Source organism: Coregonus lavaretus (assembly GCF_964263955.1).
Source record: "Coregonus lavaretus genome assembly, chromosome: 5".
Lineage (NCBI taxonomy): Eukaryota > Metazoa > Chordata > Actinopteri > Salmoniformes > Salmonidae > Coregonus > Coregonus lavaretus.
In genome coordinates, this window is record NC_139992.1 from 20,571,203 (window position 1) to 20,592,871 (window position 21,669).

At 41.0% G+C, this 21,669-nt stretch overlaps 1 pseudogene across 1 annotated transcript; it reads left to right on the forward strand.

The window, feature by feature from the left end:
* Positions 1-14,322: 14,322 nt before the first annotated feature.
* Positions 14,323-17,857, forward strand: LOC311128840 (guanylate-binding protein 1-like; annotated as a pseudogene). Its single transcript has 7 exons — positions 14,323-14,336; positions 15,455-15,665; positions 16,183-16,425; positions 16,536-16,816; positions 16,894-17,106; positions 17,374-17,476; positions 17,767-17,857. The product of its transcript is annotated as a guanylate-binding protein 1-like (transcript).
* Positions 17,858-21,669: the final 3,812 nt, after the last annotated feature.

Below are 21,669 nucleotides of genomic sequence, written 5' to 3' on the forward strand. Positions count from 1 at the left end.
AATATTAATATAGTCTCGAGGTATTGCTCGCCTGAAGTAGAGTACCCCGTGATAAGCTGTAGACCACATTAGCTTGAATTTTCGAGCTCTCCCAGTAGATTTTGTGATGACATAGTGTCCCCATGCGTGACAGAACACTGAGCCAATCACGGCACAACTAGAGAACATTACCAACCCCTACCATCTGAATTTTCCGCTAGCTGGCCCACCACCACAGAAAGCACTGAGCTAGGTTGAAACACCTGCATTTTGGAGCTGCCTTACTCAAGAAAGCAAAAAAGAGACCATGTTTGCATGTGCTGTATTAAATAACTCTATAATTTTTTTAAACATTATTTGCAAACTGATATGTGACACGTCATAATGCCAAAATAACATGCAAAACAGGCATATATATATATTAGGGCTGTCAAAAATAGCGCGTTAACGACGTTAATTAGTTGTTTGCTGTTAATTACGTCAATTTTTTTAACGCATTTCACGCATGCGCAGTGTGACAAATTATTCAGGTCAGGAAAGTGGTTGGGAGCTAGAGGCGAGATGGAGCAAGGTGAGCAAAGTGGGCCTATTGACGGATTCAAATATAAAAAGAATGATGATGGTACAGTTAACAAGTACAAGGTTATTTGCAAGATTTGTAAGAAGGAGTTTCAATTTCACCGGAGCTGTTCAAGCTTGAAGTACCATGTCAACGCCAAACATGCGTTTGCTGGGCCGTCAGATTCAGCAAGTGGTTTGCGCCAGACCACGCTGAATGTTTGCAGGCAATTAACAAAATCAACCTCAGATAATTTGACCAACACAATAGCAAAATGGATTGCAAAGGATTGTAGACCCATTAGCATTGTAGAAGACTCAGGTTTCCTTGATGTTTTGCAAGTGGCGTCTCAAGACTCATTCTATAAGCCACCGTCAAGAGCCACAGTTATGAAGAAAATCCACGAGCTCTATGAAAACGAAAAAGAAAAAAGGAAAGAGGTCTTGGCTCAAGTAAATCATATCGCCCTGACAGGAGACCATTGGACATCAGTGAGTAACAACAATTACCTCGGAGTAACTGCACATTTAATCAGTGACACGTGGGAACTGAAGTCTTTTGCGCTGACTATATTAAAAACTGAGGAGCGTCATTTTGCGGAGGCTTGTAAAGAACAGTTCCTGTCTGTTGCACGTGAGTGGGACATCGAGGGCAAGACTACAACCATTGGGACTGACAGTGCACGCAACATGGTTGCCGCAATTCGACTTACACGCTATGAACACATGAACTGTGTCGCTCACATGGTGCAGAGAAGTGTCACAGTGAGTCTTGCTGACAGCGGCTTTGTAAATGCTTTGGCCAAGGCTCGCAAAGTTGTCGGTCATTTTAAGCACAGCCCAGCAAATGCTGCGGAGCTTCAAGCACAACAAGTCAGCCTGGGAAAGAAGCAAGAGCCATTGATCCAGGATGTTCCAACACGTTGGAATTCGACGCTGGAAATGGTCAAGCGCGTGAGCAGAAATAAAGAGGCTGTCATCGCAGCCCTGGACAATTAGGAGCACAAACTCGTTTTGCCGACCGCAGCAGAGTGGGATAAACTGCAGAGGCTGGAGACACTTCTAGAGCCATGCAGGTAAATCAGTCTGTAACTTATCAAATAACATCGCTTTGATTATTTTCTGGAATGAATTAAACCAAGTCAAATATCAATAACATGTATCTATGTAAAAAATAATGATGATGATAATAATAATAATAATAATAATAATAATATGTTGATAACCACTGTTCTAATAATACACTGTCTCTGTGTGCATGTGTGTGTTTGTGTGCGTAGGTATGTAACTGAGCTCCTGGGTGGAGAGGCCTATGTCTCCTGTTCTGTGGTACTACCTTCTCTCTGCCACTTGCGTCTCAAGATGGAAGCCTGTGATGAGGACCCTGCATATGTGGTGAGATTCAAGACCAAGTTCAAGGAGGACCTAGCATCCCGTCAAGAACAGCTCAACAATGCATGGCTCCAGATTGCTACAGTTTTGGATCCTCGTTTCAAAGACTTGAAATGCCTGCCCAAGACAGACAGGGAAGAGGTGTGGACCACACTTGAAGGGATGCTGCAACAAGAATCACCCAGAAGGTCTTCACAGACACATGATGATGGGCCACCCAGGAAGAAAATCAGCCTTCTGCAAATGGGCTCAGATTCAGAATCAGAAGATGAAGAGGTCCAACCTGCCATACAGAGGTACAGAGCAGAGCCCACCATTAAATTGGAGGACTGCCCCTTGAGGTGGTGGGCATCTCATTCAGGAGCCCATGAGAAGCTGGCCTCACTAGCTCACAAATATCTAGCCACTCCTGCAACCACTGTTCCCTGTGAACGACTTTTCTCAGTTGCAGGTCACATTGTGAACAAGAAAAGGTCAGCTTTACTTTCAGAAAATGTGAACAAGTTAGTTTGCCTCAGCAACTGGCTGAAAGATGATGAAGCTCAGTAGATTTGAAAGGTGATGTTCAAACAAAAAGACCAGTTTCAGTGCAACATGTTATAGTAGTTAGCAACTGGATTTTTGAGCAACTGGATTAAAGAATGGAGGAAAAGGTAAAAGATTGTTCTTTGGTTTGATTTAAAAGTTTTATTGAAAATGTTTTTTTCCACAGATGACTCAAATTGTGCAAAAATGTGGTAGGTCACTGTTATGATTTGACTACATTTATTGCTTTCTGTTCAATTGAATACTGTAAATTGTACATCCTGGTTAAGAGGAATGCCAAAGAGGAAGTGATGGAACATTACAAAGACAAATATTATGGTGTGTAGTATGTTTCAGCTTGATTTAAAACACCATTATTTGGCTGTGTTAATAAACAGACATAATATGAAAATTATGTATCTGTGTCCTGTTATTTATCTTTTGGTATGCATTTCAGAAAAAAAATGGTTAGGATTCAGGTGTAATTGCAAATAGTGATTAATCATGATTAATCCACTGAAAATTCTGATTAATTTGATTAAAAATTTTAATCATTTGACAGCCCTAATATATATATATATATATACAGTTGAAGTCGGAAGTTTACATATACTTAGGTTGGAGTCAATAAAATTTGTTTTTCAACCACTCTGCAAGTTTCTCGTTAACAAACTATAGTTTTGGCAAGTCGGTTAGGACATCTACTTTGTGCATGACACAAGTAATTTTTCCAACAATTGTTTACAGACAGATTATTTCACTGTATCAAAATTCCAGTGGGTCAGAAGTTTACATACACTCAGTTAACTGTGCCTTTAACGGCTTGGAAAACTCCAGAAAATGATGTCATGGCTTTAGAAGCTTCTGATAGACTAATTGACATCATTTGAGTCAATTGGAGGTGTACCTGTGGATGTATTTCAAGGCCTACCTTCAAACTCAGTGCCTCTTTGCTTGATATCATGGGAAAATCAAAAGAAATCAGCCGACCTCAGAAAAAAAATGGTAGACCTCCACAAGTTGGGTTCATCCTTGGGAGCAATTTCCAAACGCCTGAAGGTACCACGTCATCTGTATGAACAATAGTACGCAAGTATAAACACCATGGGACCATGCAGCCGTCATACCGCTCAGGAAGGAGACACGTTCTGTCTCCTAGAGATTAATGTACTTTGGTGCAAATCAATCCCAGAACAACAGCAAAGGACCGTGTGAAGATGATGGAGGAAACAGGTACAAAAGTATCTATATCCACAGTAAAACAAGTTCTATATCGACATAACCTGAAAGTCCGCTGAGCAAGGAAGAAGCCACTGCTCCAAAACCGCCATAAAAAAGCCAGACTACGGTTTGCAACTGCACATGGGGACAAAGATTGTACTTTTTGGAGAAATGTCCTCTGGTCTGATGAAACAAAAATAGAACTGTTTGGCCATAATGACCATCGTTATGTTTGGAGGAAAAAGGGGCAGGCTTGCAAGCCGAAGAACACCATCCCAACCGTGAAGCACGGTGAGGAAGGAAAATGATGTGGATATATTGAAGCAACATCTCAAGACATCAGTCAGGAAGTTAAAGCTTAGTCGCAAATGGGTTTTCCAAATGGACAATGACCCCAAGCATACTTCCAAAGTTGTGGCAAAATGGCTTAAGGACAACAAAGTCAAGGTATTGGAGTGGCCATCACAAAGCCCTGACCTCAATCCTATAGAAAATATGTGGGAAGACCTGAAAAAGCGTGTGCGAGCAAGGAGGCCAACAAACCTGATTCAGTTACACCAGCTCTGTCAGGAGGAATGGGCCAAACTTCACCCAACTTATTGTGGGAAGCTTGTGGAAGGCTACCCGAAACGATTGACCCAAGTTAAATAATTTAAAGGCAATGCTACCAAATACTAATTGAGTGTATGTAAACTTCTGACCCACTGGGAATGTGATGAAAGAAATAAAAGCTGAAATAAATCATTCTCTCTACTATTATTCTGACATTTCACATTCTTAAAATAAAGTGGTGATCCTAAGTGACCTAAGACAATAGGAATATTTACTAGGATTAAATGTCAGGAATTGTGAAAAACTGAGTTTAAAATGTATTTGTCTAAGGTGTATGTAAACTTCCGACTTCAACTGTATACAGTACCAGTCAAAAGTTTGGACACACCTACTAATTCAAGGGTTTTTCTTTATTTTTACTATTATCGTATCTGAAGATTATGCCTTTGTTAAATGTTTTTCATGAAGAAATGGAATGTTGTTTGTGTTAGTATCAAGAGGGAATGTTTTGGGTGTGACGTCACATACAACAGACCGGAAGTGTCTTGTAGACAGGGGAGACTGGGGATTGGCCAGAAGAGGGAGCTTCATTGTTTATAAATAGGGGGGTTAAACGAAGAAGAAGTCAGAGCGAGCAGTCATTCGGAGGCGTCGCTCTCCGGGTGTCATGTCACCTGTCATTTATGCTGTAAACTCGTGATTTTAATAAAAGCCTCTAACACGATGCAGCATAGACGGACTCTTTGTTGACAGCAATAATGACCACCATTCATCAGATACGACATAATGGCGCCCAACGTGGGGCTGGGTTTGCGTCTCTTCCTTGTTTCAGTCAACCGCCAGGCTAACTCGCTTTGAAGCATGGCCAAAAAATGGTGAGTGTTTCTTACCGCTTCGGAGTTTGTTAGATTGGATACGACTTGTGTACACTGGAGAGATGTACCATATGACCTTGCCTCGGGTGGTGTTATTGCTGTTGACTAGAGTCTGCTAAAATGTTATTCCATTGGTAACGGTTGACAATGGGGAAATTTAGAGCATTAAGATAGATTCCATTGGTAACGGTTGACAATGGGGAAATTTAGAGCATTAAGATAGATTCCATTGGTAACGGGTGGCAATGGGGAAATTTAGAGCATTAAGATAGATTCCATTGGTAACGGGTGACAATGGGGAAATTTAGAGCATTAAGATAGATTCCATTGGTAACGGGTGGCAATGGGGAAATTTAGAGCATTAAGATAGATTCCATTGGTAACGGGTGGCAATGGGAAATTTAGAGAAGGCCGATATGCGCATTCTTTAGGGCACCGTGAATCTGGTAAAGACCTCGAAGCGAGGCGATTCTTTAGGAATGGGCCATGAAATCCTTGCAACGCGTTCGGTGTGGTAAGGTTGATTCTGGGAATTATAAGATGGATGGATTATATGCATGTTATGCTCATCGTATAGTTGACGAAGTATAATGCATGGGGTAACCTCTCTATGATTATCCAGAACTTACGGCAGCATAAAGTTAGGCGGAGATATGGATAATGATGGACAATGATTTGGCCACGGTGCAGGTTACTTAGGGCTGGGTAGGCCGCAGTTAGCTAGAGGCTAAAGCTAATGTTAATGCTAAATGGGAGTGGGTTTCATGCTACATGGTACATCGTGGCTAATGCTAATTGTGTTGTGTGCTACATGCTAATGTATCCTTAGAGACTCCATCGCGATGGACTAAGCCTCTTAAAATATGTATGTGTGTGTAGAATTTAAAGTTCTACGCAAATGTGAGCTCTGTTATGTGTAATTGTGTGAGTATAAGGTATAAAATAGTGAAGCTGTAGCGTAATGTTATCGTTCTATTGTCCGGGAATCGTATTATTGAATGTATGCGCATGCGTTTAATTTTGCGACACTACACTACAGAAAGGGGGAGTTTATGGCACGAGATTAGGACACGTTTTGGTTTACGGCACTAAAACTACGACATGCGGTTGTGCTCAGCCTACAAAACAAAATGGTTGGTTGAGGTCATAGGTCCCATTTGGGAGCTGCAGGGGCAGACAGAGAAACACACGGACAAAGAGAAGATAGATTTTAGCACGATTATTTTAGTTTCATCGGCGATGGTTAAAGATGAAACTTGTTTTGTAACCTATTGAATTTATAAATTAGATATATGGTAACGGATTATAATAAATTGAATTAAATAATTAAATGACGGATTAAAATAAAATAAAAATGTTTTTGAGCGATCTATTTAGTTCTGAGTTTAGTCTTAGAGTGAATAATGTAGAACGAACGAATATTGAATGGTTGGAAATACTCAGTGATTGCATTCACTACTAAAAGCTGTTTCTGTGTCTTTGTCCCTTGTCATGAGAGACAGGAGAGAGAGGGAGCGAGGAGATACAGGAAGTGATCACGTGACGCGGCAGAGGATCAAGTCAAAAAAAAAAAAGGTTACTGTTACAAGATATGTGATGTTATGACGATTTTACATAGGCTTGGCAAATGCTATTTCATTAAAAATTGCATTTTGGAAGCTCTGTGTATCACTGGGGTTTGATTACAGATGTGTTGGGAATCGAAGACTGACATTCTTCTGTAAATTTATGATAATTAGGGGTTATAGAGCAAGGGGTTACAGGCTTTGTTTATGGGTATTTTAGTCTGAAGATGACTAACTTGCATTTACTTGCATTTGATGGGTTGTGGTAAGATAGCCAACACTAATTGATAAATTGGTGACATAGGAATAAAAATTGGTTTTAATTATTCATGATTTTTAATTGATTTATTTGGATTTATTTGGAGTTGTTTAGGTTATATTAATAATTAGGGGGGGGGGAAGCCATAGGCTATACAGTCTAAAATAAAATAATTCACGATAAAGGAATATAAAAGGGTTTTTACAATGGGGAGAAAGGACAGCAAGGCTAGATGAAGGTGATTACACCGATTGATATAGGGGAAAAATAGTAATCCTTTAACTAAAGTAGTGTTAGAAAGTAGTGTTAGAAAGACTAATGGCAGAAGTTAGTACACCTTTCTCACATACGGATTCAGCAAAAAGACACCCACCTTACGAGAAGAAAAAGTACAGCTTAGGGATGTTTATTCTCAGCTTTCAGTGATCATCCAGCAGGGTGATTATGGCATCAGAGATGAAGATGAATAATAGATAGAGGACAAGCAGAAACGACGATGAAGATGGATCAAAACTCCAGAAGGAAGAAAATGTGATGTCTGGAAGAAAAGAGGGAGGTAAGGAGGATGGAACTTAAAGAAGATGAGGATGATGAAGATGAGAGTGATTGAGAGAGGTCATGGGTGGATATGACTCTGTGATCAGAAGGAAGTTGGCAAGAGAGGAAAGAAGAAGGATACACGAGATTTGATCTCTGATGGAAGTTGAAGATGAAGAAAGCGATGAAGATTTGGAGATTAAAGGTGCGTTATGTTCAAGAGGATTTTATCCTACAATGACTAGCAAAGAAGAAATAGAGATATAGACCGATGTTTATCAGGCCTGGATAAAGCAAATAGTTTAGAAGTAACACAGCTGAAGATACAGAAGAGGAGAAACTGCTGAGAAAAGGATCCCAAGAATTGGAGAAGAAGAAAGAACAGGACGAAGAAACTCTGAAAACTCAATCATACAACGGGTGGAGAAGATAAGTTTTGGTTATGAAGAATCAGAGTGAACCAAATCAACAATCACTGTTACAGCTTCAACTGAACAATATCAAATGCAATTGTATCAGCCACCAAGGGCGGCACCAGTTGATTCATATCCAAAGCCAGTTTATGGACAGACACAGAATTGGAGAAGAACAAAGAAGAAATAGAAGAAGGAGGAAGATTTCAGCTACACTTCCAGCAACTTTCAGAAGACTGTTATAATTGTGGACAGATTGGTTACTTTACCTGGGATGGAAATGTGCCAGGAGAAAACAACAGAGGAAGATATAGGAGCAAGTGAAGATCACCTGTTAGTGCTTAGAAGATCCGGAAGGGGGGTATCAGCTGAGAGCATCGATTAGAGAAGAAGAGAAAATAGCTAACTATTGAAGTGAAACAACTGACCATTAGAAGTGATAGTGAATAGGGGAAAACTTATCTGGGTTCAGCCTAAAGAGGTTAAACATCTCACTAATTGATAACTAATTAGGATAGGGATTTGAGGTAGTAAAACAGTTACTTACTCTTAAGGTACTAATATTAGAAGATACTGTTATTGCAGTGTTGGGAAGAGATGCATTGTTTAAATTGAATTGTACAATAAGATGTACACTAGATGACTGTCTATTAGACAATCTGTCTGAAAAGTTAAAAGGGGGGACTGTTTATTCTGGGTTACATTCTTACACTAAGGGATTTCAGGCTAGGCTAAAAGGTGTTTAGTCGTTTGCCAAGTCTGTGTGTAATGAGTCAGAAGCAGGTGGGGAACTTTCCCAATCACATATTCTAAAAATTTGGTGGTAAGGGATTTTGTGAATAAATCAGGGGAAAAAGTTTTAAATGTTATGAGAGAAAACATTAGATTAAAATAAGTTAGGAGTAGATTAGGGTTGAAGGAACTCTGAGACAGTAAGCTAAGTTTCAAAGTTAGTAGTAAGAGAGAGAACAATGGTGAAGGACACTGTAGAGTAGGAAGATCAAGGTAATTATAGGTGTATTTTGTGTAATCAAAAGTTTGAAAGTCAGGGATTTAGAGAAAGGACTGAGATTTGGGGAAAAAGTGACACTAGTGGTGATAGATGGAAGTACAAGTAAAGAGTTCAAAGTCTTAGGGGAAAACTGGGGAAATTAGAAGTAACAACAATAAGGACATCAACACGTGAGTCTAGTAAAACAACAGTGAGAAGCAATTTAACTCTTTCAACATTGATAGGTATTAAAGCCATAAATATATCGCATTTGGTTATAAGGGAACCAATACAGCACCAATTTTAGGGGAAAAAATACTTATTAGGGTTAGGATGGGGACGTTCCTCCCATATGGAGAGATAATTATGGAGAATAAGTATTGTTATCAGGACCAGATGTAGAAGCGGTGTCCCCTAGTCAGAGGAGGGATAGTTTGTACAACGATATGAAGTGGAAGAGGTTAGGAGTGACTGTTCACTTATGTTGCGTAATGTTACAGAGAAAGGTCAGGGAGAATATATGTATACTTATCTAGTGCAAGCATTAGAAGTTGTTCCGGTTAAGAATTATGGGTTAAAGGGCTATGTAATTCGTAAAGTGACGCTTATAATGGAAGATTTGAGGTCTGTTGACGTTTCCACAGTCATTGAGGGAGTTCAGGAGGAGTAGATTACAGTAGTCACTCCAACAGTAGATAATACACAGAGGATAATGGGAACTTTTGCACTAGAAGTAATTAGGGTTGATACAGCAATTAAATCAACTACTTTAATGGTAACTTTGGAAGGGATTAATGATACGATGGCAATAGCAAATGTAGGGAATATGACATCGACAACAACTTTTCTGAAGTAAATGGAGAATTTTAGACTCATGGGTTTATGTTACGGATGGAGAGTGCTGTCAAGGATAGTACGAATAGGGTTAAAATAGGAGAACAGATAGTGGTAGAGAGAATATAGATTCATCATGGAGGACAGGATGAGGTCTTTGATTGTAATGACAGACAGGGAGAGGTATCTGATCAGTACCGCTCGTTCTTCTGTTGTGGAAATTAGAGATAGATTAACTCATTCTGTAAGATCAGTGAGGAATCTTGAGGGTCCATGTCTGTTGAGAATTCCAGCACCAAACATGTTAGACAGTCGTTCGACCTCTATCAAGTATGTGTCAATCTTATGCTTTGTCATGACTGTGGTATCAGCAACAATCAGTAACAGATAAAATAATGTCGTTGTCAAAACATTTGTTTAAGCCTAGGGTTAGGTGTTATTAGGTTAAGTGAATTAACTTGTGTGAATTTGTTGGATGGTAAAGAAAATCAGGGAACAGCGTAATTGAAGCATTTGAGGTGTAACCATGGAGGGCTGGGGGTTGTTTTTGTTCTAATAAAACATATGAGGTAAGGGGGATGTTTATGGGAATATCAGATTGTGATGATTATATGATGATTTTGGATAAGCATGACCTTAAGGGTAGTAATGAGAAATATGTTACTTTTTATGTACCAGTTAGTAGGAACAGCAGGACTTTGATGGTTAAAAGATTAGCTTTTGACTGACAATGTGACTATGGGGAATTTTAGAGATATTTTGAGGGTTTGTGGTGATAAAATATATATTCTTACATTATGGATGGATAGGATTTTGTTACATGTCAACGTTGAAGCTTCCATATGAGGTTTTTACCATTATAAGAGGGATAGCACCGGACACAGCTAAATCTAGGGTTAAAAGGGTGACATGGCTACATGTCATAGTCTTCAAGCCTATTATTGAAGAATAAATCTAAGGGAGAAGGGGGGACTTTTTCCATGGTATGGTGTAACATTTGGGAAGATCATATTGATAATATTAGTAGATACTTTGAGTCCAGATAGTTCAGATAATATCACTGGGGTTATAGATGCATTGAAGGAAATAAGGGATGCATTTGGAAGACTTGGTTGCAAGATCAGTTAGGCCAGTAGGGGCAGTGATGGGTTACATTTTAATGGCAGCTTTGATAGCACTGTGAATTTGTTACTTACCTTTGAGAAAGTTATCATATTGAGATAGGTTGGAGAGTGATTCCTGGAGACAACACTCAGATGCCGGTGTTGACTGTTCCTGATCTGGAGGAAGATGGATGGACTACTGATGGATAAATATCATTTTTTTTATGAGTTGATTATTTTTCAAATTTTTTTTTTCAATATTGGGGTGATGTTGGTATGATTTATGAATCAAAGGGGGGAATAGGTTTATGTGATTCATGCATCATTTATATATCAGTTTATATTCTTAGTTGATATTCATGTTTAATTTGAAAGTGTTTGTTTTGCAAAAGATACTGTTTGGTCGTTTCTTTTTCTTCCAGAAGCATTTGGGGGAACATATGGAGATTGAAATACTCAAACAGGAACATGGGAAGGGACAATATGACTGGAGGAGATGAAACAAGGAGGGTGTGGCTGATTCCATCATCAACAGTCCATTGGAAGTCGAGACTACAGGGAGATGAAGTGTAGTGGACTACATTCCAGTGTCTGCAATGAAATATAGACATGTGTAATACATAATTGTGTCATATTCTTAGGGATTAATTTTTGTAGAATGATGTTTGATGTTATTGAATACATGTGAGGAACTTAGATGTTTTTGTTTATTTCGTGAATGTTTAGGGACAGGAATTTAGGCAGGGAGAGTTCCACGGTAAGGTCCAATGGGTTGACCAGCCTTACAATGAATGTTTTTGGATAGGATTTAGTTTGCAGGGGCTTACATGTGTATTTAATTGCATCATAGTTCAAATGCATTTACATGGCTAATGAGTTTATCTGGAGTACCGACGGTGGTTGCCTGGGGCAGAGGGACCGTGAGAGAATTTTACTGTCTTGATTGATGGATGGATATCTGAAAAGATGGCTGCCGGACAGTTTTTCGCTCTTACACTCCATAGAGATTTGTTCATATGTCATAGTAATGTATTCACACTTCATATGTCATAGTAATGTATTCACACTTCATATGTCATAGTAATGTATTCACACTTCATAAACCATTATTGCATAGAAAGGTATTTACACTCTAGAGGAGAATGTTTTTGGTTTAATGTTAAAGATACTCAATAAGATAAATTGTTACCAGTCATAATCCTATTCTGTTTGTTTTCGAGACGTTTAGTTCGTCTCGAAGGGGGGAATATCGTATCTGAAGATTATGCCTTTGTTAAATGTTTTTCATGAAGAAATGGAATGTTGTTTGTGTTAGTATCAAGAGGGAATGTTTTGGGTGTGACGTCACATACAACAGACCGGAAGTGTCTTGTAGACAGGGGAGACTGGGGATTGGCCAGAAGAGGGAGCTTCATTGTTTATAAATAGGGGGGTTAAACGAAGAAGAAGTCAGAGCGAGCAGTCATTCGGAGGCGTCGCTCTCCGGGTGTCATGTCACCTGTCATTTATGCTGTAACCTCGTGATTTTAATAAAAGCCTCTAACACGATGCAGCATAGACGGACTCTTTGTTGACAGCAATAATGACCACCATTCATCAGATACGACACTATTTTCTTCATTGTAGAATAATAGTGAAGACATCAAAACTATGAAATAACACATATGTAGTAACCAAAAAAGTGTTAAACAAATCAAAATATATTTGAGATTCTTCAAATAACCACCCTTTTGCCTTGATGACAGCTTTGCACACTCTTGGCATTCTCTCAACCAGCTTCACCTGGAATGCTTTTCCAACAGTCTTGAAGGAGTTCCCACATATGCTGAGCACTTGTTGGCTGCTTTTCCTTCACTCTGCTATCCGACTCATCCCAAACCATCTCAATTGGGTTGAGGTCGGGGGATTTAGGCCTGATTTACACAATCCCCTCTGAACAGTTGATGTTGAGATGTGTCTGTGACTTGAACTCTGTGAAGCTTTTATTTGGGCTGCAATTTCTGAGGCTGGTAACTCTAATGAACTTATCCTCTGCAGCAGAGGTAACTCTGGGTCTTCCATTCCTGTGGCGGTCCTCATGAGAGCCAGTTTCATCATAGCGCTTGATGGTTTTTGCGATTGCACTTGAAGAAACTTTCAAAGTTCTTGACATTTTCCGTTTTGACCTTCATGTCTTAAAGTAATGATGGACTGTCGTTTCTCTTTGCTTATTTGAGCTGTTCTTGCCATAATATGGACTTGGTCTTTTACCAAATACGGCTTTCTTCTGTATAACTTGCCACAACACAACTGATTGGCTCAAACTCATTAAGAAGGAAAGAAATTCCAGAAATTAACTTTTAAGAAGGCCCACCTGTTAATTGAAATGCATTCCAGGTGACTACCTCATGAAGTTGGTTGAGAGAATGCCAAGAGTGTGCAAAGCTGTCATCAAGGCAAAGGGTGGCTATTTGAAAAATCTCAAATAGAAAATATATTTTGATTTGTTTAACACTTTTTGGGTTACTACATGATTCCATATGTGGTATTTCATAGTTGTGATGTCTTCACTTTTATTCTACAATGTAGAAAATAGTAAAAATAAAGAAAAACCCTTGAATGACTAGGTGTGTCCAAAACGTTTGACTGGTAGTGTATATACATATATTTGTGTTTGTTTCCTAAACAGGTGGGGCTGAAAACAGGTGCCCCACCTGCGCATCACTTGTAGATGAAGCACACCAACTCAACAGTAGCCGAATGTAACCGAAGGTAGACATTTACATTTTAGTCATTTAGCAGACGCTCTTATCCAGAGTGACTTACAGTTTAGTGAATACATATTTATTTTTTATTTAGTTTTTATACTGGCCCCCCGTGGGAATCCCAGTATAAAAACCCTGGAATGGCGGCCATTCATTCCCTCCCCTACCCTGGACGACGCTGGGCAATTGTGCGCCGCCCATGAGTCTCCCGGTCGAGGCCGGCTGCGACAGAGCCTGGATTCGAACCAGGATCTCTAGGGGAATGGCACAGTTAGCACTGTGATGCAGTGCCTTAGACCACTGCGCCACTCAGGAGAATAGACGACCGAAGCATGTTTCCTCTTAATCAGCTGTGGTTCGGTTAGGCTCGGCCATATTGTAGAAGTTTTTGTCATGTGCGAATTGCATCAGTATTGAAAATAAAAACAGATATCAACCATATAGGCCTACAGACCAGCGTACTGAAATCAGGCTAATAAAACGTCCCTGTGGATATTCTCTCAGATTACCTCCTACATAAGGACAAACCAGCAGACAACAGGTAAAGTACGTTCAAATGAAGTTAATTCAACAGTCTGACTTGTGATGGAACTGTTCACAAAAAGTGAGCCTACATGAGAGTGACGAGAGAGGAGTCTTCCACTGTCGGATTCGTAGAGGCTACCCCATGAATAGCTCTGAATGTGTTTGCACGCAGACGCGTGGTTATCCAATCAATTACTTAAAGGCAAATGTTGTTGTAAAAAATATTATTTCACCAGCCTACAGTACAACATGCACATCAATACGTATGTATCATATAGTAAAAAAGCTCAAATTCAGCCGTGCAAGAGAGTTTAGGCTTACCTCCGCAACGCTGTACAGTGCAGTTGTTGTTCAGTCTGTGGTCTGCGTTGGAAGGCAAAACAGATCCGCGATTATATTGAAACTGAAAGTGTTTCTCTTATGTTTAAAATTGAGCTTCCGGGAAAGCACGACGTTTATTACAAACAGTCCCTGCTCTGCTGCAGTGATCCGTGATCTGACCTATGCCGCATTCAAGTGCTGGTAGGTACTAGGAACTCAGAAATGTTCGACTTACTAACGGGTTGAACGCGGAATATGTATAACCAACACGTATGGCGCGTTCAAGTGCTGGTAGGTACTAGGAACTCAGAAATGTTCGACTTACTAACGGGTTGAACGCGGAATATGTATAACCAACACGTTAGCAAGTCGAACATTTCCGAGTTTCCTAGTTCCATTCAGCACTTGAACGCAGCACTATTCCTACCTAGAACAATAGCCCGATAATTGCCTCAATAACGCCATTCACACAATTTAACATTTTGTTGATTCATTAAAAAGTTCCATCCCTTTGACTGGTGAAAATAAGTGAAGAAAAATAATATTAGTGGCAACTTTCACTTTCTGTATCTGCAGCCAAATGGGTGCCACTAGTTACCACAGCCACAAAGTCCTAATCCTCGCCTATTTTTTATAATTTCACTTCTTAAAATGTGATTTTAAACCTAACCTTAACCACACTGTGTTGTTGCTCCTAGACGTTTCCACTTCATAATAACAACACTTACAGTTCACCTGAGCAGCTCTAGCAGGGCAGAAATTTGGAAGTCCCTCTCATATTGAAAGTGAAAGTGCTGTATGTTTGTATATTTATTTGACGCTGAGCAATATGTCCTTATAGACCCAGAGCAATACATTGTGTTACTGACAGCATTAATTACGTGTTTGCAGAATGTTGGAACACACTGTACTTTGTTGGATCCATTCCCTTAGGGGTCACTCAGTGCATATAACGGTTGTGCAGCAATCATTGTACAACTGTAGCAGGCAATGCTGACACACATTGTTTTGTTTAGACCTTTTGTAGCTTTCATCAGTCAATCCTCAACTGGCCCTATAGATATGTGAGTGAGGTGACAGAGCGGATCAAGGTGAATTCTTCCAGTGCAGCTTCATCCTCTCACAATAAGGAGGAAGGAGGGGACGCCCAGTTTGTGCAGTTCTTTCCTAATTTTGTGTGGGGCACCAAAGATTTCACTCTACTACTTGAGATCGATGGCAGAAACGTCACTGAAGATGGGTATCTGGAGCATTCCTGGATCTCAGAAAAGGTGACATTAGCACTAGCCACCACTCCAATGATCAACTGTGCACAATGTCTCTCCATAGAATAGTGCACCATGAACAGTTATACAGTTGGAATAAACATTATCTCACAAAGAACATAGGGGTTGAAAAACAAGATGATTGATATTGGCTCTGACTGTGTCTAAATGACCTATTATTAAATAATTCCTATGAAAATGTATTGTCGGATTACACTCATAATCAAACAGACTAATAAAGTTAATGACATTATTTTATCCGGTTTGTTTTTTGGTCATAAAGTATTCTACATTATGTTAATTGAAGCATATCTCTTGATATGCTTGTCTGTTAATGATTGTGTGTTTGGATGGTGAACTTTAAGGGCCTGCCTCCCAGCCACAGATTAGGCCTCCCAGACGAGATTCTCCATTGAACACACTTTTTTGTCCAGCCCAGTACAAGTCCTAATCTGTATCTGGGAAACCAGCCCTAAAAATTGTGTAATGTCAACTGTAATGGTGAATGCTGACTATCATTCAGGTGGGGGTAGAAAGAACCTGATGTACAACCTCCCACGAGAGTGCATCCGGAACTACTTCCCCTCGCGCAAGTGCTTTGTATTCCCCACCCCTACAACTCCTGCCAACATGCCCCGCCTGGATTCCATGGATGAGGTTGACCTCTGTGGAAGCTTCCGAACGGTTGCAGATACTTTCTGCCGTTTCATTTCCCAGGAGAACTGTACAAAAACTGTGAAAGGGGGCCACAAAGTTACCGGAAGAAGTAAGTCAAATATCTGCAGATTCTGCACAGATGCATTGAATGTAGCCTATGTTATTGTCCCACCAAATGTATACACTTATATTTTTCTTCCCGCCTCTAACTGATTGCAGTGCTTGGCCACTTGGTTAACACCTATGTGGAGACCATAGCCAAAGGCTCTGTGCCCTGTCTAGAGAATGCAGTGCTGGCCATGGCTCAAATTGAGAACCAGGCTGCTGTGGATGAGGGCCTGGCGGTGTTCCAGAGGGGCATGGAGGTGGTAAAGGCCTTATTCCCAGTGGACATGGGTCAGATTTCAACTCATCACCTCTGCTCAGACCACCAGGCCATACAGGCGTTCATGAACCGATCTTTCAAAGACAAAAATTTGGATTTCTTGAAAGCGTTAGCGGTAAGCGTCATCATTTGAGATCTGTGCCTGGGACAAACACTGACCTAGTTTCCCTAAAAAAGTCTCAACTCTTACAGGTGGCCATTGCAAAGCACTACGCTGACCTTCTCATCCAGAACGAGGATGCCTCAGAGAAGAAGTGTGCGGCCCTTCTGGAGAAACGGTCTACTCCGATGGCCCAGAAGATTAAGGAGGGGATTTACGCCACACCTGGAGGATATGAGCTTTACTGCAATCACCATGACAACATGGTGGCACAGTACCGGGCCGAGCCCAAAAAAGGAGTTGGGGTAAGAGCTTCGAACTGAATCCTTGCTAGGGCTGAAACATACATCAAAAAATCCATATTGAACACTGGAGCTGTTCTCATCTTTCAGGCCGATCCACTCAGTTTCAATGTCGTAGATTACTTGCTGTTCTTTCTATCAACCTCTAATGTTACTGTTATGTTATGATTTACAGTAGCTTCCATTATGTATGTTTAGGCATTCTACAACATCATACCAGAAACATCAAACAATGATAAAACATGTAGCCTTTGGGGGTGTTTTCTGCAGGCTGGGGATATTCTGGAGCAATTCCTGAGGGAGAAGAGTCTAGAGAAGAGTTCCATTCTGCAAGCTGACAAAAAACTGACCGAAAATGAGAAAAAGATCCACAGTAAGTCCAAAATATAGCAAGGGATGTTATTTTCTGGTTGAATTCAGGTTTTTGGTTGGAGTGACTTCTCACAATAAATTGGTGATAATCTTGCACATGCACTAAGTCAACATAGATCTGGGATGTTTGAAAGAGTACGTATGCGGGCTAAAGTTTAACCTAAAACTTATGGCCTACTCCAGAACTTGGAAAAGATCAGGGGCTGTCTGTTGCCTCCATATGAGAGAGAACATGAGTAGTCTAGAAGCTAGAGTATTTTCCTACCTCAACTCTTCCTTTGGACCTTGCAGAGGAGAAGGAGAGATCAGCTGTGCTGGAGCAGGAGAAGAAGGCTGCTGAAGAGAAACGGGCGGAGATGGATTTACCATGACTGGGAATACAGATATGCATCTGTTGGTCACAGATACCTTAAAAAAAAGGTAGGGGCATGGATCAGAAAACCAGTCAGTATCTTGTGTGACCACCATTTGCCTGATGCAGCCTTACACATCTCCTTTGCATAGAGTTGATCAGGCCGTTGAGTGTGGCCTGTGGAATGTTGTCCCACTCCTCTTCAATGGCTGTGCGAAGTTGCTGTATATTGGCGGGAACTGGAACAAGCTGTCGTACACGTCGATCCAGAGCATCCCAAACATGCTCAATGGGTGACATGTCTGGTGAGTAGGACCACCATTTGCCTGATGCAGCCTTACACATCTCCTTTGCATAGAGTTGATCAGGCCGTTGAGTGTGGCCTGTGGAATGTTGTCCCACTCCTCTTCAATGGCTGTGCAAAGTTGCTGTATATTGGCGGGAACTGGAACAAGCTGTCGTACACGTCGATCCAGAGCATCCCAAACATGCTCAATGGGTGACATGTCTGGTGAGTACGCAGGCCATGGAAGAACAGGGACATTTTCAGCTTCCAAGAAATGTGTACAGATCCTTGCGACATGGGGTCGTGCATTATCATGCTGAAACATGAGGTGATGGCGGCGGATTAATGGCACGAAAATGGTCCTCAGGATCTCGTAACAGGATCTCTGTGCATTCAAATTGTCAGTAGCTTATGCCGGCCCATACCATAACCCCACCGCCACCATGGGGCACTCTGTTCACAACGTTGACATCAGCAAACTGCTCGCCGACACGACACCATACATGCTGTCTCCCTGTACAGTTGAAACTGGGATTCATCCGTGAAGAGCACACTTCTCCAGCGTGCCAGTGGCCATCGAAGGTGAACATTTGCTCACTGAAGTAGGTTACGACGCCAAACTGGAGTCAGGTCAAGACCCTGTTGAGGACGACGAGCACGCAGATGAGCTTCCCTGAGACAGTTTGTGAAGAAATTATTCTGTTGTGCAAACCCACAGTTTCATCAGCTGTCTGGGTGGCTGGTCTTAGACGATCCCGCAGGTGAAGAAGCCAGATGTGGAGGTCCTGGGCTGGTATGGTTACACGTGGTCTGCAGTGTTGAGGCCAATTAGACGTACTGCCAAATTCTCTAAAACGACGTTTGAGGCGGCTTATGGTAGAGAAATTAACATTTAGTTACAGTGGGAAGAACAAGTATTTGATACACTGCCGATTTTGCAGGTTTTGCTACTTACAAAGCATGTAGAGGTCTGTCATTTTTATCATAGGTACACTTCAACTGTGAGAGACGGAATTTAAAACAAAAATCCAGAAAATCACATTGTATGATTTTTAAGTAATTAATTTGCATTTTATTGCATGACATAAGTATTTGATCACCTACCAACCAGTAAGAATTCCAGCTCTCACAGACCTGTTAGTTTTTCTTTAAGAAGCCCTCCTGTTCTCCACTCATTACCTGTATTAACTGCACCTGTTTGAACTCATTACCTGTATAAAAGACACCTGTCCACACACTCAATCAAACAGACTCCAACCTCTCCACAATGGCCAAGACCAGAGAGCTGTGTAAGGACACGAGGGATAAAATTGTAGACCTGCACAAGGCTGGGATGTGCTACAGGACAATAGGCAAGCAGCTTGGTGAGAAGGCAACAACTGTTGGCGCAATTATTAGAAAATGGAAGAAGTTCAAGATGACGGTCAATCACCCTCGGTCTGGGGCTCCATGCAATATCTCACCTCGTGGGGCATCAATGATCATGAGGAAGGTGAGGGATCAGCCCAGAACTACACGGCAGGACCTGGTCAATGACCTGAAGAGAGCTGGGACCACAGTCTCAAAGAAAACCATTAGTAACACATTACGCCGTCATGGATTAAAATCCTGCAGCGCACGCAAGGTCCCCCTGCTCAAGCCAGCGCATGTCCAGGCCTTCTGAAGTTTGCCAATGACCACCTGGATGATCCAGAGGAGGAATGGGAGAAGGTCATGTGATCTGATGAGACAAAAATATAGCTTTTTGGTGTAAACTCCACTCGCCGTGTTTGAAGGAAGAAGAAGGATGAGTACAACCCCAAGAACACAATCCCAACCTTGAAGCATGGAGTTAGAAACATCATTCTTTGGGGATGCTTTTCTGTAAAGGGGACAGGAAGACTGAACTGTATTGAGGGGAGGATGGATGGGGCCATGTATCGTGAGATCTTGGCCAACAACCTCCTTCCCTCAGTAAGAGCATTGAAGATGGGTCGTGGCTGGTCTTCCAGCATGACAACGACCTGAAACACACAGCCAGGGCAATTAAGGAGTGGCTCCGTAAGAAGCATCTCAAGGTCCTGGAGTGGCCTAGCCAGTCTCCAGATCTGAACCCAATAGAAAATCTTTGGAGGGAGCTGAAAGTCCGTATTGCCCATTGACAGCCCCGAAACCTGAAGGATCTGGAGAAGGTCTGTATGGAGGAGTGGGCCAAAATCCCTGCTGCAGTGTGTGCAAACCTGGTCAAGACCTACAGGAAACGTATGATCTCTGTAATTGCAAACAAAGGTTTATGTACCAAATATTAAGTTCTGCTTTTCTGATGTATCAAATACTTATGTCATGCAATAAAATGCAAATTAATTACTTAAAAATCATACAATGTGATTTTCTGGATTTTTGTTTTAGATTCCGTCTCTCACAGTTGAAGTTTACCTATGATAAAAATTACAGACCTCTACATACTTTGTAAGTAGGAAAACCTGCAAAATCGGCAGTGTATCAAATACTTGTTCTCCCCACTGTATCTGGCAACAGCTCTGGTGGACATTCCTGCAGTCAGCATGCCAATTGCACGCCCCCCTTTAAAACCTGAGACATCTGTGGCATTGTGTTGTGTGACAAAACTGCAAATTTTAGAGTGGCCTTTTATTGTCCCCTGCACAAGGTGCATCTCTGTAATGATCAGGCTGTTTAATCAGCTTCTTGATATGCCACACCTGTCAGGTGGATGGACTATCTTGGCAAAGAAGAAATGCTCACTAACAGGGAAGTAAACAAATTTGTGCACACAATTTGAGAGAAATAAGCTTTTTGTGCGTGTGGAACATTTCTGGGATCTTTTAATTCAGCTCATGAAATATGGGACCAACACTTTACATGTTGCGTTCATATTTTTGATCAGTATACTATTTATGTCTTATATTCTTTGAGAACGTTGTCTATTGAAGCAAAATATAATTCATATGGATATTATTTCATTTGAAAACATAACCAATCTCTGGAGTTGTATATAAAATGCATATGAGTTTATAAATAAATACATTTTTTTGAATCCACTTTGAATCTGTTAGTGTTTATGTAAGTAGTAGTAGTCTGTTACTGACTCGCATCTGGAAAACCCCAATTATGCCTTCATGGCCTGACGCTCCTCTTTTTGTTATTTTTGTTATTTATTTTATTGAATATTAAAACATACAATCTACCTGCAGTGAAGCCACTCACAATTACATTCAGTCATTTAAATTTTTGTCATTTAGCAGACACTCTTATCCAGAGCGACTTACAGTTAGTGAATATATATATAATATCTATATATATTTTTTTCATACTGGTCCCACGTGGGAATTGAACCCACAACCCTGGCGTTGCAAACGCCATGCTCTATCAACTGAGCTACATCCCTGCCGGCCATTCCCTCCCCTACCCTGGACAACGCTAGGCCAATTGTGCGCTGCCCATGAGTCTCCCGGTCGCGGCCGGCTGCGACAGAGCCTGGATTCGAACCAGGATCTCTAGTGGCACAGCTAGCACTGCGATGCGGTGCCTTAGACCACTGCGCCACTCAGTCATCTAA